The sequence below is a fragment of the Ambystoma mexicanum genome, chromosome 5q (assembly GCF_040938575.1).
Source record: "Ambystoma mexicanum isolate Mex_15411 chromosome 5q, UKY_AmexF1_1, whole genome shotgun sequence".
Lineage (NCBI taxonomy): Eukaryota > Metazoa > Chordata > Amphibia > Caudata > Ambystomatidae > Ambystoma > Ambystoma mexicanum.
This window is the reverse complement of record NC_090933.1, coordinates 466,452,427-466,475,274: the sequence shown is the minus strand read 5'-3', so window position 1 is coordinate 466,475,274 and position 22,848 is coordinate 466,452,427.

Here is a 22,848-nt window from a genome sequence, read left to right as displayed (position 1 = left end):
TGATACTACCCCCCATCATTTACATTGCATTTATATAGTTTAGCCACCAACTTGCCCGACCCCCAAATTCAACTTTGGGCATAAATTCACAGGTAAACTCTTCCAACAATGTTGTTTCTGTTGGCTAAAAGCGTACCAAACTTTAGCATAGTTCCCCTGGGTCAACTTCGAATCATCATCAGTGATTTGTATTGTCTGGCGAAAATTTCCCTCAGGCTCTTTCTCTAGCAAGCTACCAATATTCTCAAATTGCTTAAAAGTTAGACCTCCCTCTTGTTGAAATGGAAGTCGAGCAACATTGGACACTTTCTGCCCCATCAGCAGCAAACAAGCCCCACTCCAAATCCCCAGAGCTTTGTTTCTTATGTTATAAACTGGCACACCACCGAGTCCTACCTTGGTCTTCTGAGATAGGTCCATTATCTCATCAGGGGCCCCAGTCGTCTCTCTTGGCTCTTTTGCCCTGGCTTGTAATCAACAGTAGGTGCACTACTAACCTTGGTGCTGCCGCAACTTATTCCACCTATTTCAACCCCTTCATTGTTACGTGCAAGCATGGTTTGAGTAGAAGAGTCACTTCTAGTCTTAGTAGTCTGCTCCTTCACTTTAGGTATAGACAGAGGGACTGTACTTGATGTTATCTGACCATCATATTTACAGCAAACCCTGTTCCCTTCCTCAACCACCTGTGACGTCCTTTTTGTCTGAGCTTTATTTTTTCCCTAATAAAAAATGTGAGCATCAAGGGACTACCCCCGATGCTGCTTTGCCCGAACAAATGGGTTTTTTACAGGTCTTTTCACTGTCTTTTTTGCATTAAAAGAAAATAGTGTGCAATTACTATTTTGTTGGCCACTTATTTTTTCATACACTTGTAAACCTTCTAGATCACCCCCAAAGGATGCCACCGTAATTGGTTTACAAAATGGTTGGTCCCGCACCAATTTACAAAGAGATGGAGAAGACTTGAGTGGGCTCAAAGACAACACTTTTACCTCCTTAATTTTGCTTGGCACCAAATTGGCAACACCTGTGGCATCGGTGGAGGAGTCACTAATCACAATGGGATGCATGTTAATTGTCCCCTAAATATGCCTCGGCCCATCCTCCGCTAGGTTTCACTGTTGTGCCATTATGTCAGGATTGGACAAAAAATACCCCATACCCAATCCCTAGGCCCATCAAAATGTGGTTGTGCTCCTTCAATTTGTTCCAAATATTGTCATATTGATTGACAAATGAGTTTAAGACCATATTCAGGGCTGACACCGTAGGGTGGGTTCAGCGGCTCGGCTCATCCGCCTCTCGCAGAGTATGATGTAGTCTGGCTTCACCTGAGGATTCCGGGTCATGAGCCTGCGGTGAAGATATCACTTTTTCCCCATTAAGTTCGCCCTCCCCTATAAGGTTAGCAATAGGGTGGGCAAGTTCGAGAATGAAGCATCACACGTTTACTGGCTCAAGCTCATAGCTGATCCGAGCCTATACCAACTCGGCCTCCCATTTCTAAATCTGCAAATTCAATGATACTTAAGCACTGAATCTCCTTAACTTCGGTATAAAAGTTCCTGTTAAACATGGATGTTGCTTTAATAGGCGCAACCGGTTTTATCTCTCTGATGGTACCAGTTGTTTTTACGAAGTAGGCATCAATAATTCTTTGGCCAGTGATAGGAGACGGGATAAAAGTCTGGTTCATGGGGCCCTCTTTCCTCTTACATTTGTGTTTTGATGTCCTGAAGCCACTTAAATCAGTGGTTCTCCCATCCCCTCCTCGCGGTATTTCTTTGAGAGTCAACTTCTGCCCAACGTTTCTTGTTGCCACACAGGAGAATCCTTACTCACCACTTTATCCAAATTATCCACTCACTGAGTTCGAAAAAGGTAACATGGAATTCCCTACCTCTGAGAGCTACATGCCAGGGTCTTTGATTCCAAAGAAAGGGCTCCCATATTCGGGGCATTCCAGGGATTCATACAGGGACTCGTAGTCACCAAAGGCCCTCCTAAACTCGAAGTGATGGGGATCAACTGGTCCGTGCCAATTTGGATCCTCAGCCATTTCCTCGTCATTATCGCGCCAACAGGCTTCGTTAACTTGATATTCCAGGAAGGACCAAGAGCATCCAATTAATCAGTTAACCAGTCCAAGCCACAGGAGTTCTACTACCGTGCTTGTACACAGGTGCAAGTGCAGCTGCAAGAGCTTGTAAATAAAAAATTTAAAAAACAAGTTGTGCGAGAAAAAAAAATAATTTCCCTCTCTTTTAAGAAACAACCAGGCCGATGGGGAAAGAAAAAAAGGGCCCAGATAAAAATGAGCATGACTGATCAATCAAAGCGCAGGCAATGGCGTTCTCTCCCAATGTCACGCTCCCGCTACTATTCCTGGCATCCAGGAGAAGCTTAATTCAGCAGCCATTTAGCAGTCAATTGGCATGCTATGGCGTTCTCTCCCAACTCCAAACTCCCACAATTTCCCCCTGAGGAAAACATGCACTCACTAGCAGATTAGATGTAAAAGGAAATTGTAGCGCAGTGCCAATTAGTTAGGAGAATTCAGGAATTCACTCCCTGCGTGCACACTGTGGAGCACGCAGAAAACTTCTGCCTCACTTCGCCCCCGCTTCACTCTTGGAAGGGATTAAGTAGTCCGTTCCTTAGGGAGCCAGCACTCATATTCTGCAGGGATGAAAAATACAGCTTCTCACACTGAAAGCAGTAAAGTTCTGAAGACACAAGTTATTCACATATCCTCAGCCTGTGATTGGGCAACATAATTTCCACTATAAGTGAATCTAAACAATACCTGGCTATATGGACTTTGCCTACCCCTCGTGACCATGCTATGGCTTCAGTTTATTCGTTGACTGGCACTGAGATCATCTTCTCTCCCATGATGCTGACAACCTTTTTAATTTGCATTTTATGAACTTAATTGTTGTTTGGCTATTATATGTGGAGTATCCGTGGGATGAAAGAATGTGTAGGTGTTAACCAATCCCTATGTGAGATGTGACAGTGTGGCGACAAAAAGGATAAGTGGGCCTCATTACGAGTATGGAGGTAGCCATGCCCTTAATAAGGGCATGGCTGCCTCATACCGGGCTCCAATACTGGGTTCCTTCAATGAGGAATGACCTGGTCATTCCACTATGGAGAACCCGGTAATTCCTCTTTGGTGGAACCATTCCCCATTCCCATTTGAGCCCCCATAGGGCTCAATGAGAATGGGGAGGGAGCTAATAACGGGCACGTTAAAAACGGCCCGTTATTAGCTCCCTGTTCCCCTCGCAGGACCCGCTAAGGACGCCTGGTTTTACCAGGCGTTCTTACCAGTCCCCCAAATGGAAGCTCGTAATAGGCGCTCCTGTAATGAAGGGTGCCGGCCCGTACCAGCACCCGTCATTACGGGACCGCCAGGGTCGTAATGAGGCCCTGTGTGTGTGTGGTTAAGTGTGTTCATAGATTTCTTTAAAAGGTTGTTAGTGACTAATTGATTGTACTCCATTTGCACTGGTGTCCTTTGTGGTTCCTGTCTTGGTGGTTGGATCTCTTTCAGTGAGGGTTTTTCCTACAGGGGGCAGGGCTGCTCCTTGATCATATTTCCTTAACACACATGGTTTTCACTGCTTATTGTTTCATCCCTACCAACGTGTGACCTTCACTGTGTTATGTCTCGATGTACTGGCTAGGAACATAATTTGTTATATATCTTTTGAACACAGGATTGGGAACTCGGCTCAGCTGATGTGTCTCAGTCAATCTGTGTGCAGTGTCTGTCTCTTAGCTCAAGGGTCTGTGTTGTGGCCTTAAGGGACGACAGGGCGCTGTAGTAAGTTCTAACCGACTTTATTAAATGACAACCGGGGTGGACCCTTATATGTCCAAGCTCAAATCAAGTACTTACTTACAGTTCAGATCAGTTCAGTTCAGGACTTCCCTAGTTTAATCACTGTGGGAAGTGTGTGCACTATGATGGCACGCTGTAAGCTTCTAGGGCCCCCGTGTAGCCTCCTGTGGCTGTGGTGTTACACCCTAGAAGCTGTGCTGTACGGCTGCTGCAAGTTCTCACTTTCTCAGCTCCTCATCAGAAGCAGCGCTGTGGTGCGACCGCTTCATCTGGTGGGCTGCCAGCTCTGAAGCGGGAACGTTTTCCCGCGGAGCGTGGGCTTGCGAGATCATGTTATGTGCGATCTTGCGAGAACACGCTCCCGTGATCGTGTTATGTCCCCACACACCTCCTTTGCTGGGAAAAAGGATGGGTGGTCATTCCATGACGAAGTTTGCAAACTTGCTGGGTTTTCTTCTCTCTCTCTGAGGTCTGCTTACATCTGTATATGGGGCAGGATTGCTGGAGTACTCTTGAGGAGGTGCGGGTTCTCCTTGTCTTGTTCTTCGCTGTGACTCCCTGGGTGTAGTTGGAGAGTTGGGGCTTGAGAACTCGTTGCCATGGTGTGGCTCCAAGGCATCTCTTTCTGAGAGGCGAGGGTTTTCGGATGCCCCTTGGCGGTCTTGATCTTCTCCGGTATCCCAGTGTGGTTGTTCCATGTCTTCCTTCCTGCGGTACATGGCCACTCTCTCTAGATTCCATTTCCTTCTGTCGCTGGTGCAAATGTGGTTTGACCCTCTCTCCATGACTTATATGGGACTGCTGTATTTGGAGCCAGTCGAAGTGTCTTTGTGGGGGAAGCGTATTTTCACCAGGTCACCTCTGTTAGCTGCTGTGTGTCGAGCGGCTCGACACAAGTCCCCTTGGGTCTTCATGGCTTCTTTGTTGCGCTGCATGTGAAACGCTATGTCATCCATGTCCACGTCTTCTTCAGCCCTCACTTGATGGAGCCAGGGTGGCACCAGTGAGGATGATGCCCTTCTCCCCCTCAGCAGATGGAATGGCGAAACACCTGTGATGGCGTTGGGGGTGAGGCGGTGGGCTGCTACAGCTTCCTTGACTGTCTTGTATGGGTCTAGGCCCGAGGCATGAGCCAGTTGTAGCGCCCCTTTGATGAAGCAGTTTGCCCGCTCAACCAGGCCATTGGCTTGTGGGAGGTATAGGCTTGCTCTCCGCTGTCGAATGTTGTTGAGCTTGAGAAATTTCTCCATTTCTCGGGAGACTAGCTGGACTCCGTTGTCTGTGACGAGTTCTTCTGGTAGACCTTCCCGCTGGAATACGGTGGTGAGTGCTTCAATGACTTGTGGTGATGTCTGAAGTGAAGTCAGCTTCCACCCATTTGGAGAAGTAGTCGACCATGTCTATCCATATTTGTGTTCTGGGGGCATGTTGTCCAGGGGCCCAATGAAATCCAAACCTAGTTTTCGCCACACCCCTTTGGGGACTTCGGTGGGCAGAATGGGGGCTTGCCTCACGTCTAGGCGCTTGTCACTGTTGGTGCACTCATGGCACCTTTCAACCATTTGTCTTATGTCCTGGTCCATACCTGGCCACCAGTAGGTGTTGCGTATCCTGCTTCTGGTCATGTTGCAACCCAGGTGGCCTGAGTGTGCTCTGCACAGTATCACTTTGCGGATTCCGCTGGGCGGGATGATTTGATCGCCTCTGAGGATGAGACCGTTCATAGTGGTGATTTCCTCGTTCACTTTCCAGTAGGGACGAAGGCCTTCGGGGATCGCTCTCTCGTTGGGCCATCCTTCGCGAACCCAGGTACTAACGTGCCGTAGGGCATCGTCCTGTTCGAACTCCTCCTGCCAGTGGCGCTCACTCAGGTCCATGTACTCGCCGTTCCTCAAGTCACTGATGGAGGCTACGACACACTCATCTTCCAAGAATGTGGTACCGGGGGCGCTTTGGTTCAGGAGTCTGGACATGTAGTCCGCTTGTGCGTTTTTCCAAACCGCAATGTGGGCTATCTCGTATGTATATTCTTGAAGCTTTGCGGCGATCCTGGCCAGCCTCGGGGTGGCAGTCTTGGTGCCGCCCGGGCTCAACATGTGAATGAAGGGTTTGTGGTCGGTGATCAGCTTGAATCTCATCCCCCATACGTACGATCTGAAGTAGTCGACGGCCCATGCGCATGCCAACATTTCTTTCTCAACCGTGGAGTAATTCTTCTCCGATGATGACAGCGCTTTGGATGCAAACGCCACAATATTCTCAGTGTCTCCCTTCTTCTGGGTCAAGGTGGCCCCCAGGCCATACGCGCTGGCGTCTGTGGTAATGCAGGTGTCCCATTCAGGGTTGTATGGTTTCAGGCACCTCGCGTGTAGAATTCTCTTTTTGATTTCACAGAAAGCTTATTTCTTTTCCGGGCCCCAAGAGTAGGCTGCCCCCTTCTTCAGAAGCTCCCTCATGGGAGACGTGGTCTCGGAGAATCTAGGGACGAATTTGGCATAGTACTCCGCTAGGCCCAGGAATGAGCGTAGCTCCTCTTTGGACATCGGAGCCGGGGCTTCTGTTATGGCCTGAATGAGGTTCTTCTTGGGACTGACGCCGTCACTTGAGATGCAGTACCCAAGGTATTCTACCTTGTTCACTCCGAAGACGCATTTTTCATGGCGTAGGTGAATGCCCTCCTCTTGAAGCCTGCTCAAGACTGTCCTGAGTGCCTTGTCATGGGTCTCGTTGTCTTTGGCATACACGAGGATATCATCTTGAAAGAAGGAAACATTTGTGAGTCCTTTAAGTAAGGAGTTCATCATCCTCTGAAATGCGGATGCTGCCGACGACAACCCAAATGGCATGCGGGTATATTGAAAGGTGCCGAAAGGAGTGATGAACGCTGTAAGGGGGCGAGAGGATTTGTGCAGGGGAATCTGGTGATAGGCATCACGCATGTCCAGCTTAGAGAAGATTGCCGCCTCTTTCATCATGAGGACGATTTCGTTGATGCTGGGGAGTGGAAAGCTATCCGTGATTACCTCTAGATTGAGGCTTCTTAGGTCGATGAAGATCCTGAGGTTGTTGCTGGATTTCTTTTTGACCAAAACTACTGGACTCAGCCACTCTGAGGATTCCACGGTCTCGATGGTTCCTTCTTCGACCATCTTCCGAAGGTGGGCATCCAATGCGGGTCTCGCTGTGGCAGGTACTGCCCTGACTTTGTGTTTCACCGGAATCGCGTTGGGTTTCAGGCGAATCTTGTGGACAAAGTTTCTCACCTTCCCTGGGTTCTCGGAAAACAGGTTCGGGAACATCTCCTTGAAATTTAGCGCTGCTCCTGAGGAGACCATGAGTACCTGTTCCGGAGTGCTGGGATCTAGTTTCATGCTGAGTTTGTGTTGATCGTCCCATCCCAGCACGGCTGGGCCTTTGGGTGAGAAATACACTTTGGTGGTGGTAGACCTCCCTTTGAAATCGATCCGGGCTTTGATGTAGCCTAAAAGGTTGACAGTTTCACCACCGAACACCGTCGGTTTTTGCCTGGTCGTTCTGATCTCTACTTTTGCTTGTCCCATCATCTCCTTATATGTGTTGATGGGGAGGATAGTGAGGTCAGATCCCGAGTCTGCCATGATGCGCATTTCCATTCCGTCAACCTTAATGGTGCAGTGGGGCTTTTCCCTCCTGGCATGGGGGGCGTTGACCATGAAGACCATGGGTCTGTCCTGTAGATCGTCATCATCGCTTGAAGCGCGGTCACCATCAACACAGGAAACAGTTTTCTCCCGACACGTGCATGCCGGAGCCACGTGACCAATGCGTCCGCACTTGGAGCACTCTTTATTCCTGGCGGGGAAGTCGCGATCATTCGCCATGTGCTTGGTGCTGGCGCATCTATAGCATTTGGGTGCCTCCTTTTGCCTGGGACCTTTGTCTCTGGGGCCGTCACAGGACTGCTTGTCTCTGTGCCCTCTCCATTGTAGCGCCGCAAGTTCGGGCACGGGCAGGTGACTTCCCGTCTCTTTGCGTCTGCTGGAGGTTTCTTCCTCCGCCCTGGCAATTTGGATGGCCTTGTCAAGGGTGACCTCCTTTTCTTGTATGAACTTGTCCTGCACTTTCCTAGAGTTAGTGTGAACGACGAGCATGTCGCAGATGACCTGTTCTGCGTTTTGGCCAAAGGCGCAAAGAGAAGCCAGCTCCCTCATCCTGGTGATCTAGTCGTCCACGGGTTCGCTCCCTGCTTGTTTGCGGGTGTAGAACCTCAGCCTGTGCAGTGCAACGTTCTCCTTATTGGTGAACCTCTTCACAATGCGACGAGTCGCTTCCTTGTAGACGTCATCGTCGTCGTCATCATCGGCCGCAGGTATTGCCTTCAAACTGGCAAAAATGCACTGACCTTCAACCTCCAATGCATTTAACAGCATCGCCCTCTTCCTGATGGGGGCATACCGCGTGCCGCCCACTGCTTCCAGATAGGTGGAGAAAAGGGGCTCCCACTGCATCCATGGAATTGCTGGTGTCCCTGGTGAAGGGAGAAAGGCAGGGGGCGGTGTGGCGCCTTGCATGGTGGGGCCGTGGGGCTTTTGGTATCCTCGTCGCCAATTATGTTGTGGCCTTAAGGGACGACAGGATGCTGTAGTAAGTTCTAACCGACTTTATTAAATGACAACCGGTGTGGACCCTCATATGTCCAAGCTCAAATCAAGCACTTACTTACAGTTCAGTTCAGTTCAGTTCAGGACTTCCCCAGTTGAATCACTGTGGGAAGTGTGTGCACTATGATGGCACGCTGTAAGCTTCTAGGGCCCCCATGTAGCCTCCTGTGGCTGTGATGTTACACCCTAGAAGCTGTGCTGTACGGCTGCTGCAAGTTCTCACTTTCTCAGCTCCTCATCAGGAGCAGCGTTGTGGTGCGACCGCTTCATCTGGCGGGCTGCCAGCTCTGAAGCGAGAACGTTTTCCCGCGGAGCGTGGGCTCGCGAGATCACGTTATGTGCGATCTCGCGAGAACATGCTCCGGCGATCGTGTGATGTCCCCACAGTCTGTTACTTTTTTGTTACCTGTGCATGATCTCACTGCCGAAATTCAGGGTTTGAGAATGTGTTTGCCTACATGTCTTAACCAATCACTGTGCAGCATTCAGCCCTGCTTTTGGAGACTATGTGCCTCATTATGACTACGACGGTAGTGGGTTAACGGCACCGGTAAGGATGCCGGTGCCGTTAACCCCTACCGATGCATTCCGAGGTCCCTTAGCGACAGGGGCGTTGCTAGGGGGGGCTAAGGGAGCTGTAGACACTGATCTTTTGGTTGTAGCCCCGGATAGAATCTCAGGAGCTACAGCCAAAAGACTAGCTAGCCCCCAGTCCCAACAGTTCCGACATCAGCTTAGCCCCGGGTCTTTTCCAGACCTAGCAACTCCCCTGCTTAGCGAGTCCCGCTAAGGCCGGCTGGTTTTACCAGCCGCCCTTAGCGGGACCCGCTAAGGGACCAGGGAGCTAATAACGGGACGCTATTTGCTGGCCCATTATTAGCTCCTTCACCATTCCCATTGAGCCCTATGGGAGCTCGAATGGGAATGGGGAATGGTTTTCATAATGGGGACTTACCGAGTCCTCCAAGGTTGGAAAGACCTGGTAAGTCCACATTCCGACTACCCGGACCCGGACACGGGTTTCAAGGCAGCCATGGCGCTAATAGCACCATGGCTACCTCCAAACTCGTAATGACCCCCTATGTCTTTGCGTATGTGTGCTTTTTTGTAAAGGCCTGGCATATATTTTCTACTAATTCATGATGCTTCTTAGACTTCAGGGATGGCTAAGTTTGTCTTGAGGCCTACTTATGTGTTGTGTATTCAATTACTGTAAAAGCCTACTTTCATTTACTCTCATTATTAGTGCGCCTAATGGTTTCCTTATTAGGGTTAAATGTTGCTATACTCATTAGAAGTAGGTGTGTATACTCATGTATATGGTCTGCACCGTATAGCTTACCTCTCGTCACGGAAATTGCTTACTACTGCAATGTTGCTGGTGCGCTTTGGCCCATGAAGGGGAGTTCTACAGGAATGGGGTTGCTTTCTTTATAGACCTGCTGTGTTCAAAGGGACTTTCAGAGCTTGTACTTCCGTGCACGTTGGGGCCATTGGATATACTCCCCAAAATTGCCTATATGGCTTAGAGCACACTATAGCCTACTGTCACAAAATAATTGTGTCACCAGAAGGAGGCCAAAGTGGCTGACAGGAATCTGGCAAAAAAAGAAAGGGTGTTAGTGGATGCAGGTAAATATGGATTCAACGTCCTTCCATTGCGGGATATTTTTTCACTGTTTTTTTACCGTGATTTTTTTGCCGAAAAAACTCATCTAATTTTTTTGGAGGGGTTGGAAAAATATATATATATTGGGTGTGGGTGTTCGGGTATATATACACAATTCAAGGGGATGGAGTATTGGGGGGGAACCTCCCCAAAAATAAAAATATAAAAAATTCAATTATTTTTTTCGTAAAAAAATCCACAGTAAAAAAGCACGCGAAAAAAGCACCCCGCAATTGTTTAACACCTGTACTGTGGTTGTAGATGGAACGATAATACTGCAGAAGGTGTCTCCACTTTACTTCACCTAAAACATTCTTCTACACTTACCTCTTCTACATCCACTTCATCAGAAATGGACTTCTTCATACATTTACTTCATCTGCATCTTCACATTGTCAAGGTGGCAATGGGTATGGTAAGGTTAGCTGTAAGGTTAGGATTGGGGTCAAGGAGAAAATGGGTTAGAAAAGAAAGGGGTACAGAGCATCTACTCTAGTAATGATTAAGTGAATGTTAGAAGAAGTGAAACACAGAAGGCCCAATTATAATTATTTTAACTGTTCTTTTATAAGTGCTTAATATCGGAGACCATTTTCTAAGCTCAAAACTGGGATTCGAACCTGTTTTGCTATTTGTTGTATGGCTTCCAAGACAAACGCATTGCTCCTTAGCTACCCTCCTGGAGAGGTAAATGTGACAAAGTGAATGCATGTTGAAGCAGATGCAGAAGAAGTAAAGACATCCATCCCTCCATGGTGGGTTTGTACTGTAGGTGACCAGAAGTGTGACTGGTTATTTTCCCTCCACTGGTATGGATTAGAATGGCACTCAGTGCAAATTGAACAACTGGAAAAAAAATACCGATCGGAATAATGGCAAATTACTGAGCCAGAACATCAAAGTCTGATGCAAATGTCTAAAATAGCAATGATTTCACATGTATTCAAGCCCAATTCTAAAAATCAGGGCAGTATGGTTTGTAAGCTTTTTAGCATGTGCTTTGGTCAATTAAAAGCAAGAAAGGCTGTGATGACGTTCCTGAAGAACATGCACCGGCCACGAGGAAGACCCATCATTTTGCAGGGGTTATTATTGAACAGGCATGATGACTATTAAAGATGGAGGGACTTTTGGTGTAATTAAGCACAGGAAAGAGTGTTGTCTTCGTGCATAGAGCTTCAGATCAAAAGTGGCTAAAAATATGACAAGAGATTTGATGAAAGTGCCGGTATGAAAGCCTACAAAAGTGGCACACATTGACAAACATTTCTGCCCATCTCACTGTTCGAATACACCCTACCCTGGATCATAATATCTGGACAAAGCAAGGGAACCCCGGAAATAATTCCACAAATTCAATGCCAACTCCCAAATCAGGTGCAGATGGAAGGCCTGCGGAAATACAAGGATTGGTAGTTATTTAGTTTTCATGTCACATCACTGGGCTGAAAAAGTGGCACTCTGCAAAATAAGTCAACAACATAGTTGTATTTGTGTGAAAACCACCCTTAGGCCCAATCTTGAGTTGTGTATTTTTAAGGCGACTACAATGGTTCGCTTCTATGAAGGGTGATGTTCCAGTGTAAATAGCTTCATTGTGTCCCACAGAGTCCCACAGAGTGCAAGAAAAGTAGAAATACAGGAATATTCCAACAGAGAGTAATTGCAAACACGGCTGTACTTACCACCTGCATACAGCATGACGCATTTCTAAAAATAATACAAGTGGTAGAAAATGCCAGAAAATCCATACCCCAAAATTTGCTTGCATCCTTGTGGGAGAGGTAATGACTAGAAGATAAAGCTAACTCAGGCAGAGGGGCACACCTTCGCCCACAAAGAGAATACAAGAACGCGAGAAATTGGAAGCACTGCATCGATCAACAAGCTTGATAATGACCCTGCTCCATCAGGAACTACTCATTGCGTTAGATGGAGCTACAGCAGGAGAGGAAACAGTTGGCACAGGAGAGGGGAACAGCTGCTGTCTAGAGGGTCATATCATTGATATGAACACTTCCGGGCCATTATTGACTGGGCAGAGCTACAATCACCCCCTTATGAGCTGATGAGACAAAGTAAAAATTAAAATGAACATTACAACTGTTATAGCACTTTCCTGAAGTGTGGTATCTGTGTGACATGTGCGCGTGAGTGTCAGTAGTGCACAATGCTGAACTGGATGCCAAAGCCCACCTCTCAGTCATCATGAGTCACATTTTAGAGGCACTGATGAACTATTCAGATACGGACGGGCATGTCTCTTCCTGTCACATGGGCTAATGTGAATGCTGTCAAACCCGTCATTTATATAACATTGCTGTCTTCTCTAATGCAGTAGTTGCCCGGGATTGCACACACCACTGATAGATTTTCCCAGACAAGGAAGCAGATGTTCGGTATTTGCAAAAAGCAGCACACCATATATGTCTAGATGACAGGTGATGGATGCCAACCCTTGAATAATCCAAAGCAACACTTGGTTCTCCGGATCTACATATAAAAGCGTATCCCTGCAGAATTATAGACTGTCAAGAATCTTTGGGTCACACATGCACTTACAGGCCAAGGTGCCAAAATACCTAGCTTTGCCCAAGAGCCAAGTGCCACTGTTGCACCCTTCCACCTGCTTCACTGCCCTCTCCCATCATGCATGGTGTTCACCAGTAGCTATAGTGCAATCCATAGCATAGGCAGGAATGTGCAGTAATCACATATCCAATGTAGCTCTCGCACAACACATGTCTCTTTACCCCCTTAACTCCATCCTTGAACACTTTTAGGCGCATTATAAATGCCATATTATATCATCCTCTACTGTGAGTGTGCAGGTGGCTCAGATAATCCTCTGTTGCCATACTCATGACCCACAGAATTCACACGAAATGAGGTACAATCACACACAAATCAGAACTCATTCCACAATTGTGTGGGCATTCAATATCCCGATGGAAAGATTCTGGCATCTGTTGCGGTGAATAAAGGTCAGAGCCCCTTTAAGGAGAGGAGGACACAGAACAGTGAGAGGGGAGCGGGAAGAAAGGGGAAGGTGAGGGGCCCTAAAAACAGCATCTACACAGAAGGGGAGGTGCCCCCAGCATGGCCCTGACTAGGTCCAAAAAGTCCTCATATAATGCTGCATGCTCCAAAATATGACTGTCAGGTATATACGTGGAAAATGAGGGACGACCTGATACTTGCAAGGCAGCAGACTTTTCCCAGAATTCCAGGATGTGGGGCATCATTGACGTGACATGGATGCCTCCGTGCAAGTGCTGGCTCTACAGTCTGTTGGAGGTAGCACCTCCTTAATTTCCTTTAAGCGCTCCTGCTTAACCTCCCCGTCTTTTAAGCATGAGGGCCAACAGCACATTCTGAATTATTCATGGCCAGTGCTGAATTCACCATGGCTGCCACTTGCCACCTGCTGACAGGCCATGTCCTCTTGGATGCTTTTCTGGGCCTGTGTTGATGCTTCTGCAGCTTGAAAGCCTGCAGGAGTGCATCAGAGGTTGGTGAACTTCTGCCTTATCCACCATCCCTTGGCATGTTCCCTGGCATTCCAGTGCAAAACATGGGGCCAATTCCTCTATCATCATCATCATCATCATCATCATGTGTTGTCATTACGACGATTTTTATCGTTACAATCATCTAATAACACCCTCCCCCCAATCGATGCCGCCCGGCACACTCACATTGTTGTTGGTGGCTTCTGTGGAGGCAACTATATGTGCACAGCTTCACCATGCCACAAGAGGTACAGCAGATCATCTGCTGCATTGAGTGATGCATGAGTAGTGGAAGCTGCAGGTGAAGATGGGCTGTTTTGCTCAGGGACTAATGCAAGATGGCTAGGACATGGCCCAGGGCAAGGAGCATTTATACCACCCACTCTGGCACCAGTGGAGACATTTGCAGGAAGCAGTGATAAAAGAAGCCATTCCAATAGTTTGCTTAAAACACCATGCATTGACGATCCGAGGACCCGCAAGATTGCAACTTCAAATTGACCACATGATGCATAATAATGTGCTATGAGGAATTATCATTTAGGTCTATGTTTCGGTGGATTCATCAGCATGGGCTTCTGGTAGGCATGAGTTTGCTTTGGAGCAGGCCTATTTTGTGATTATGTGGCCCCATGTATGGCAGAGAAGCTGTGCTACTCACCACCGAGCTGCTGATCATGTGCACAGGTGAGCATGCACAATTCTTCTGTACATGCCTGACATATTAATGTATACATACTAACCACCTGCTGTGGAGGGTCCAGCATTTAGTTATTTGCTCCCAAATCCCTCAAGGTCACCAAGTTAGAGGATGCTAGCTACCTTTACATTACACTGCTGCAGTACGTGTTAAAGCATACGTTTCTCTTCAATTGCCACTCTCATTCTTAAACATTGCTCATTTTGATCTCTTGAGCAGTGATAAGAGTTAATGGGAAATGGCATTGACAGTACTGAATCTTGGATCATTGGGAGTCTGAGGGGTTCTGTTTTGGCCATGAGTTTACCATACAACCTGGAGCCTGTGAGGACAACATTTTCCCGATAAGGTCCTGCCTTGTCCGAAGGATCAGCTCGCAAGTCACTGTTAGTGGAATCCCTTGAGAATTGGCTTGCCCCAGAGAGAAAAGGCACAAAGGTTGGTTCTGACAAAGTCCCTGCCTGACTGATAGTGGGGTGGTCAAAAGGGCTGGGGACCATTCAAGCTAGTGGATTCAGGACAGAGAAGAGGTATAGCAGGGATTACCAGGCCATGCTATCAAAAACACAAAACATATATGTCCAGTAGTCATGAGCTTTGTCTTCTGAACCAGAGACTACTCATGGTATCCAGAATAAGTAGGTGTTTCTTGAGGTTGAGAGCTGGTGTGAACTGCAGGAGAAAAGTCCAACAAGATTGGCCCTGGATGAGGGGACACTTGGATCATATTACCCTAAAAACCCACACATGGTTGATGGGGAGAAATTCATGATCAACTGACACTCATGTTCCAGTTTTTCATAGTCAGGATCTCTCAAGTTGGGAGAGCCAGTCAGCACCTCATCCAATAATGTAGTTTTACATATTTTCCACGACATGGTCCTTGGAGTTGTTGGGAAGGGAACAAACCCATCCCACCCCCAGGGCGTTTTAGGGAGAGGGGAGTCCCATTGGAAGAACGATAATGATCATCCAAGGGGAGTAGGGTGCTCTAAAGGTCCCCACATGATCATAATATTGCACGTAATTCAGATGCTTAGACATAGTGCACGTATATAAGCCGATGCCCTTTTGCAGATACTAAGTAGTCATAGTTGAAGCATGAGGAATGCACAGCCATGCAGTATTTAGTGTGTTAGACACAGGCTATGAGCCTGAAGGAGAACCTCTTCTTGTTCTGAAATTGTTGCCAATATTTTTTCAAGAAAGAATGTGCCCTGCAAGGCCACGAGACAGGACTGGGTGCCTTGATGTGCCTGTTATCACACACAGGCCAAAGCAGGCCTCCGACCCCCACACAGCCAACCATGAGTTATAGCCTTTACAGCTGCCCAATCCGAAAGAGCCCTGAATTCCCAGATACCAGATGAACCCAGACCACCGACCATAAACCAATCCACTACGAAAAGATCTAAGACCACGGTCGTCCCACCTTTATTTCATAAGGACATGATTTGTAATGCAAGGTACATGGAGGGATACATTATAGTTCAAAAGCGAAGGTGGAAGTCTGGGAAGCCGAGAGATGCAATCGGGATGAGTGAAATGTGTAGGTGTGGGTTAGTGTGACCTCAAACTCCCCCTGTGCCAGTCTTCAGAGCATGCCAGGCTCACCTCATAATGATAGAATAGCATTACTTACAAATGTAGCTAATTGTTCCTTTGGCCTTAGTTCCCTGGAGACGATGAGCCCATTTGTCCGAGCCCAGCCCCACGTGATGGCAGACGGATGGGCTGGCCTCTGACCAATGGCCTGGTGTCCCCTGTTGAGTAGGCCAACCATGTATAGGGTCGCACCAACCAGCTACGTGGGTTTTCACCATGTGTAATGACGAAGTCTATGATGATGTATTGCTTTTTACGCTTCTGCTGGCATCCTTTTTCTCCAGAACGTTCCTTGGCAGCAGATTTCTCTTTGGCACACCTATTTTTTGTAGAAATAAAACTCGTCATCCTTGCAAGAGTTTCTAGGGCCTTTTTCCCTAGCAGGTTGTATTTATTTCTGGTGTGAGCATTTAGGGGCATGCCTTTAGGGTTTCCTAATGCTACAGGAATGTGAGTGGTGGTAACTAAGGAGCCAGAGGGCCAGCCTGAGCATTTGAGCTGAGATGCAAGGGCAGAGAGCCAAACATTGTGGCCTGGCCAGACAGGCAGAAATGGTGTAGAAATGTGATATCTAAGTGAGTGACTCACTCTTCAGGACAACTTAACAACTGACCGTGAAACCAAGCCAACATAATTATTTTATTAATGTCCTTTAACAGATGAAACTAACACCAATATAATGACCTTTATCATGGTAATGCTATCACTGACAAGAAACAGACTATTTTGTTTAGAATCTTTTATTTGTATTTCAAAATACATGCCATCAGTCACCTGTTCATGTAGCATGGACTGATGGCAGAATACACTCTTTGGGACTGTGTGAACCAGTATGGAAGCTTTTCAACAACAATAGTTTGGTGGTACCAAAATAAAATGGGTGTCGGCACAGGGTTCTGATAAAATATGGATATTTTACTTAAACGCAGACTATTTTTAAGCAACACTAAACAATGCAACCCCTGTAATGCAAATACACAGACCAATGCAGACTTAAATATAAATGCAGGTAACTCAGGGTATAAAGGAAAGGAAGTGTGAAAAATAAGCAGAAATACAGAACAATGAGTGAAACACAAAATTATTACTTTCAGAATATTTTCTGAGGTAGGCAATGGTGTCCGAAGTGTCTATAGGGCCTAAGATGTAAAGGACAGCAAGGCAAAACCTCTAGTGCATTCATGATTCTAGCTTAGTCTTTTGTAGGGTATTGATGGCTACACGGCAGTCTTCTTAGTGCCTTTTCAATGGCGAGAGACATGGTTCAATGAGGTGAGCGGCTCAACTCATTTGGGATACTGGTGGATGTAATATGGTTCACTGGTGGTTCGAATAGCTTAACAATGTCCAGTTGCAGGTAGCAACGATTCTAGTGTTCATTGTTCGATCACTTGATGGATGGCTCGAAGTTGAAAAAGCAGATCATTCAGTCTTGGTGGTTTGATGAGGTGAATCAGTTTCAAACTTACAGGAGCAGCAGTGAGTGTCTTCCAGTTTACTGCTCAACTGTATTCTTCAGGCCGCTGAAGTGTAGCTCTAAACACAGATAATGGGGAAGTTGGTTTGTGTAAGCAGTTCAGTGTTGGATTGATGCCAGCTCGACCAGCTCAATGTGACGGCAATCAGGAAATGCTGGTTTCTGCAAACAGAATTGTGAAAGGCAGCACCTTGGGTCATACAGCACTATGTGGCTCCTGGTACCAGGCCCCTTGAAGGAAAATTATGCTTCCCTTACTTTTTCAGTGCAGGTAAATACTTCAGAGATTCTTGCAGGGTCTTGGACACATTCCTGGGCAGTGTTCCCTGGGCACCAGCAACCTTCAGTGGCTGGCAAACTTTCCTTTCAGAATACACTTCTCTTATCCCACAGACATAATTACAGATCTCCTGGAAATTCTGTATATATCCTATGGTAGGGGCTTTAACACCAACAAGAGTTCTCTGTTGACCCTTTTTCTTAACAATGGCCAGACGATGGTTCACCAAATGGGGAGTTTCAGCCCATATCTGATCAAATCTGAATAGGAGATTGGTTCTTTTTCAACTCTTCTGTTGAAGGCTAATCCATGTCTCTGTTACAGCTGTGTCCTCCTTTGCTGTGTCATACTGTGTCATACTTTAGCAGTGTGCCTGTGTTAAAAAGGAGTGGTAGTCTTGCCAGCATAATCATGAATTTGCCAATTATAAGTTGAAGCATGTTTGTAAAAATCATACAGATTGTTCCAATGTATAGCACTTGATTGACTCACTGTGTCCTCATTGTAACTTGGCCGGCTTGTGTAACAACGTCACATTTTCTGTTATATACGTTCTTTGCATTCTTTATGACAGCAATACTGTTTTGCATTTACTTGTACGTTTGTGTTATCCCCCCGCACCATAAAATCGGGCTTTGCCAGACTGTGCTGCTATACAATTGTTATCCTACTATGCTCCATATATACCTGCTATACTCACACCTTTTGTTAATGCTGATCTCCATGATTACCCCATCTCCATCTGACGTAGTCCCCTGCACCTTGGGGAGTGGCTTTGCCAGACTGTGCACTCATACCAAAGTTGACCGTGTTACAACTACCTGTTTTGCATTTCACTCACTTATTTTGTCCCATTTGATTGTCTTCACGCCTGATGTAGCCCCCCATACTATGAGGTGAGGCTTGCCAGTCTGCTTTCAAACACTTATTTTGTCTGCAACCAATATGCTAGTTTTCTGCACTTCTCCAAATGTACTATTCACCATCTGTAGATAGAGTCTAGCCCCTGGGTTTTGTGCGCTGAAATAAATGGAAAATAATTAAGAAAATAAATTCCCATTTTTATTCCAAAAATGGCTAGTGCAAACATTAGTATATCTTCCCTTGTATATGTTGGGTGTCCTGACCCACGTTTGGACTATTATGCTGCAACATGTGGTGCTGTGGGCTTAGGAAATCCAAGATGGCGGAAAAGCCCACATTGTGCCAGAATCTGGGAAAACCGCGCAGTTTTGGCACACACCAAAATGTTCCCCTGACCTGCCACCCACCAGTGCGAGCGTGATGGGCCAGGAGTGCCATGGGTGAAATGTGTGCCAAAGGAAAGACAGCAGTGCCGGTTAGCTCAGAAAGCGATTTGAAATCAACTTTGTTTCTCTGAAATGCAAGCTAAAAATGCCTATTTTAAACATTGCAAGATATTCAAAAATCTCAATGAACACCAGCAGACCTTAGGCAGAATGTATTCTTGTGTGCATACAAAATCTGGAAAGAGAAAGAGCCCAAAATAATGTTCATAATGAAACTGGCTGAGCTGTGGATGTCAGCAGTCTAAGTTAAATTGGACTGAAAGACACTAAAATCTAAATGTTTAAAATAAATGAGTGACCTACTGTTGAGTGTCACGTAGTTTGCAACTGTTAAATGTCATAGTTTTGAACTTAGAATCAGTGTTCTAGCTGCATGTGTAAAAATTGTAAGTTTGATTGGGATGAAGAAAAACTGGGAACCAAAGTGACATTTAGCTGAAGCCTGGCTTAAAGAGATTGAATTCTGCCTGACAACTACCCCCGACAGGAGTTGAAACTTGATCAGCAGCTGTGTTCCCAGGCCTGGCTGCATTCCTCTGCCCCTGCCAAAAGGAGATGACACCTCTCTGATTGAATCAGGGGAGGAGCACCTAGGACTGCAGGAAACTGAACAAAGCACTGTCTTTGGCTCAGGCAAATGTTATACTTGGGGGGGTCGTAAAATAACTTCCTCTTGGGAGAAGTGGGAGGAGAAGTGCCTCTGTGAGCAAGCTGAGCTTGGGGGAAGTGGACAAACCAGAAATTCCACCATGTGCTTTGGAAAACCACACCCCTTTGGGGCCAGAGCATAATTTTAAAAAGATGGATAATTCATAGTGCGGACTTAAAAATAAATAATATCATCATTCTTGTGATTTTTCTGTGCACATTTTAAGAGGTGTCAGGACTCTGTGGTGTTTTCTGGGGAGCAGTAGCGGAAAATAAGGTTGTTACTCCAAATGTATGCATGTTAAAAATCTGACACTTTATCATCTGAAACCCATATCCCTTGTGCACATTTGTGTAAAATCTGGAAAAGTTTAGAGGTCGTTATCTGGATGAAAAGGGCAGAATTCTGTCAAAAGTGGACACAACATCTTACAAAGACAGGGATCGGATGGTTTGGTGATACAGAAAATAGGTTAACTAGACATATAATATTAGAAAAATGGTACATAGATAAAGGGGTATTTGGATCAGAAATAGATTTGTGTGCAATTTGACAAGGGGAGGATCCTGTGACCATAAACCTACCTCATCACTCTGACTCACTGTTCCCCTCTCAAATCAGGTCAAAGAGAAATCCTTGACCTATCAAATCGTGAGTGGGTTGGGCAAAGAAAGTTAGCATCCACACCCATTTTGAAAAGACATAAAAAGAGCCACTGGAACCCAGGTAGGGACATGACTTTCCACTTTCTTGCGGGACGCTTTGCCGGGAGACTCCACACTTCAAATCCATCAATCTCCAGAGAGACCAGAGATCCAGAGAGACCAGATCGCTGTGCAGTGCTGAGAGCTGACCCAGATCGCTGTGCGCAGAACCAGTACCCAGTGGCGAGAGAAAAGCAGCTAAACCTATTGACCGATCTGTGACGAAGTCGCATTCCTGTCCAAAATATAATGGGAGTACTTAGACAGAACTGTGCAAAACCAATCTCTTAGTTTAAAATAATCTAATTCAAACTATTTTAACCTATTGAGAACTGCATCATAGAAATCGTGTCCCTCCTGTTGATTCAAAGCTGCAAAATTGTCATCTGTCATTCTGAGCTTTACTTTTATTTTGAGAATCTACCTTCACAAAATCGTCCGTATCTCTTGAACCGTTTGTGATAGAAGCGTGATTTAACTTCTAAGCTTTCCAACAAGCTCTACACCGACTTGCTACTCCTTATAGTTCCTTCGTAATTGCGCTCGACGCACGTGACTAAATTGCCGCAATTTGACATTTTGTTTCATTTCAGCCACGTGTAAAAATATTTGTCTTTTGCTTCCATTACGGAATTCCGTTTTCAACCTGGTAACCATCCCTGAATCATTGATAGGGCTGGCCTGAACTGATTTAAAGTATCTCTCACTCACCCTGAACCTCTAGAGGGAGTTAAAATAATTTTTAGCATATTTCTCCCTTCTTTGCCTCCCACCTTTAAAGTAATTTGCCTGTGTTTAAAATCATCCCTGTTTCTCTAAGCTTGCTAGGGGGGAACTGAATTCATATTGTACTGTGATTATATTCCTGAAGACTGTGTGTGTGTTGCTTCCACCTCCTTACATTACATAGAGGGGGGGTGAATTGCCAAAAGGGGAAAAGTGATTATATTATGTTTTGCTGAAATCATATCAAGTTTATTCCTGTGTTGCTTCTTTTCCACCTTGCATTTCCTTGTACCATATAAAGCATTCTCAGCTACCTTATCCTCTATACTACTCCTAAGTAATGAAACCAGTGTGCTAGTATAACATCATCCATTGTTGATCACTCACTGTCATATTCACAAGTGTGCTATCAATTATCAATTTATTTATAAAAGTGTGATATATATCTATTGTTTAATTTTTCAAATAAACCTTTTTAATTTGCAAAACAAACCTACTTCTTGGCTCAGTGGGGTCAGGGGGATTCTAAGAGAGGGGCGTTATACAAGGGTTCATCACCCAGATTATAACTTGTCATAAAAATATATAAATAAGGGCTTCCCTTTGGCATCCCAGGCGAGGCACTGACTTAGTGGGATGCTTGATTGGAGTCATTAACATATACAAGCTAGTAATAAATCATTGTAGTTGGGATTGTCCCTTCCAATTTGAAAACTGCTGTACCCTTTGAAGCAGGCTTGCCAATCAACAATGGGTTTCCACTTTTTAAGTTAACAATTGACTTGAGCACTTTTAAAACTGTTTCACCATTGCTAATGAAATAAATGTAGTTTTAGCGTGTTCTTTGTAGATCCACATCATGCTTTCCTTCATCCTATAGTACTTAAATAATAAGATGAGATGTGTCAAAAGACATGTGTATAATGTGCACGGATTCATTTAGGGACAATATTGTTTTTAAAAGGGAACCTATATATGAAACTGTTACTCATCTTCTGCATGTGCACATAACTTTGCTGTGCATATTTTTAAGTTTGGCACTGTGTTGCCTAACAGTGACAGTCCCATTACACAGCCAGTGGCTAGCAGGCCTACCTAGGGAGAAACTCACCAACATTGGTTTCTAAAACACAGAGGGTTTTCTGAAAGTAGGACTGTTTACCAGATCTTAATTTAATGGCAGAATCCATTTACTTGAGCTATGTATATTTCTGAATTCCAGGAGACCAACCTAACAGATGGAAATCTGCCACATACATCCCTCCATAAATGGGTTAAGGTGAACGAGCACCACCTAGGTTGATGTGTTGGTTATTCGGTTAGTTCAATGTAAATGCGATTCAAGACGGGGTGCAAACCCGCTGGTGAGGTGCCTCCGTGAAGTAGCACGCTAAAGTATACGAAAAAAGTGGACCAAGGCCGTGAGGCCAGCGGTGCGGGCTGCACTCCCAATAACCACAGAGTGGTATAACTGTTTTCAGTCGGTCAATCGGAGGTAATAATCATTCAAATACTCTGTTAATATTTATGAAGAAATAGAGTTTAATTTCTTTAGTGCTCTACAGTTATATATCACTGTTTTAGCAGATGCGTCACATGAGCCCAAATTGGCCTATGCATTTCGGAGTCAATATCCTTCCTCAGGGCCAGCTCATGTACTCATCAATGTATCAGAAACCTATCATCGGTTTCAGTCTAAGTCCCACAATGTACATTATATATA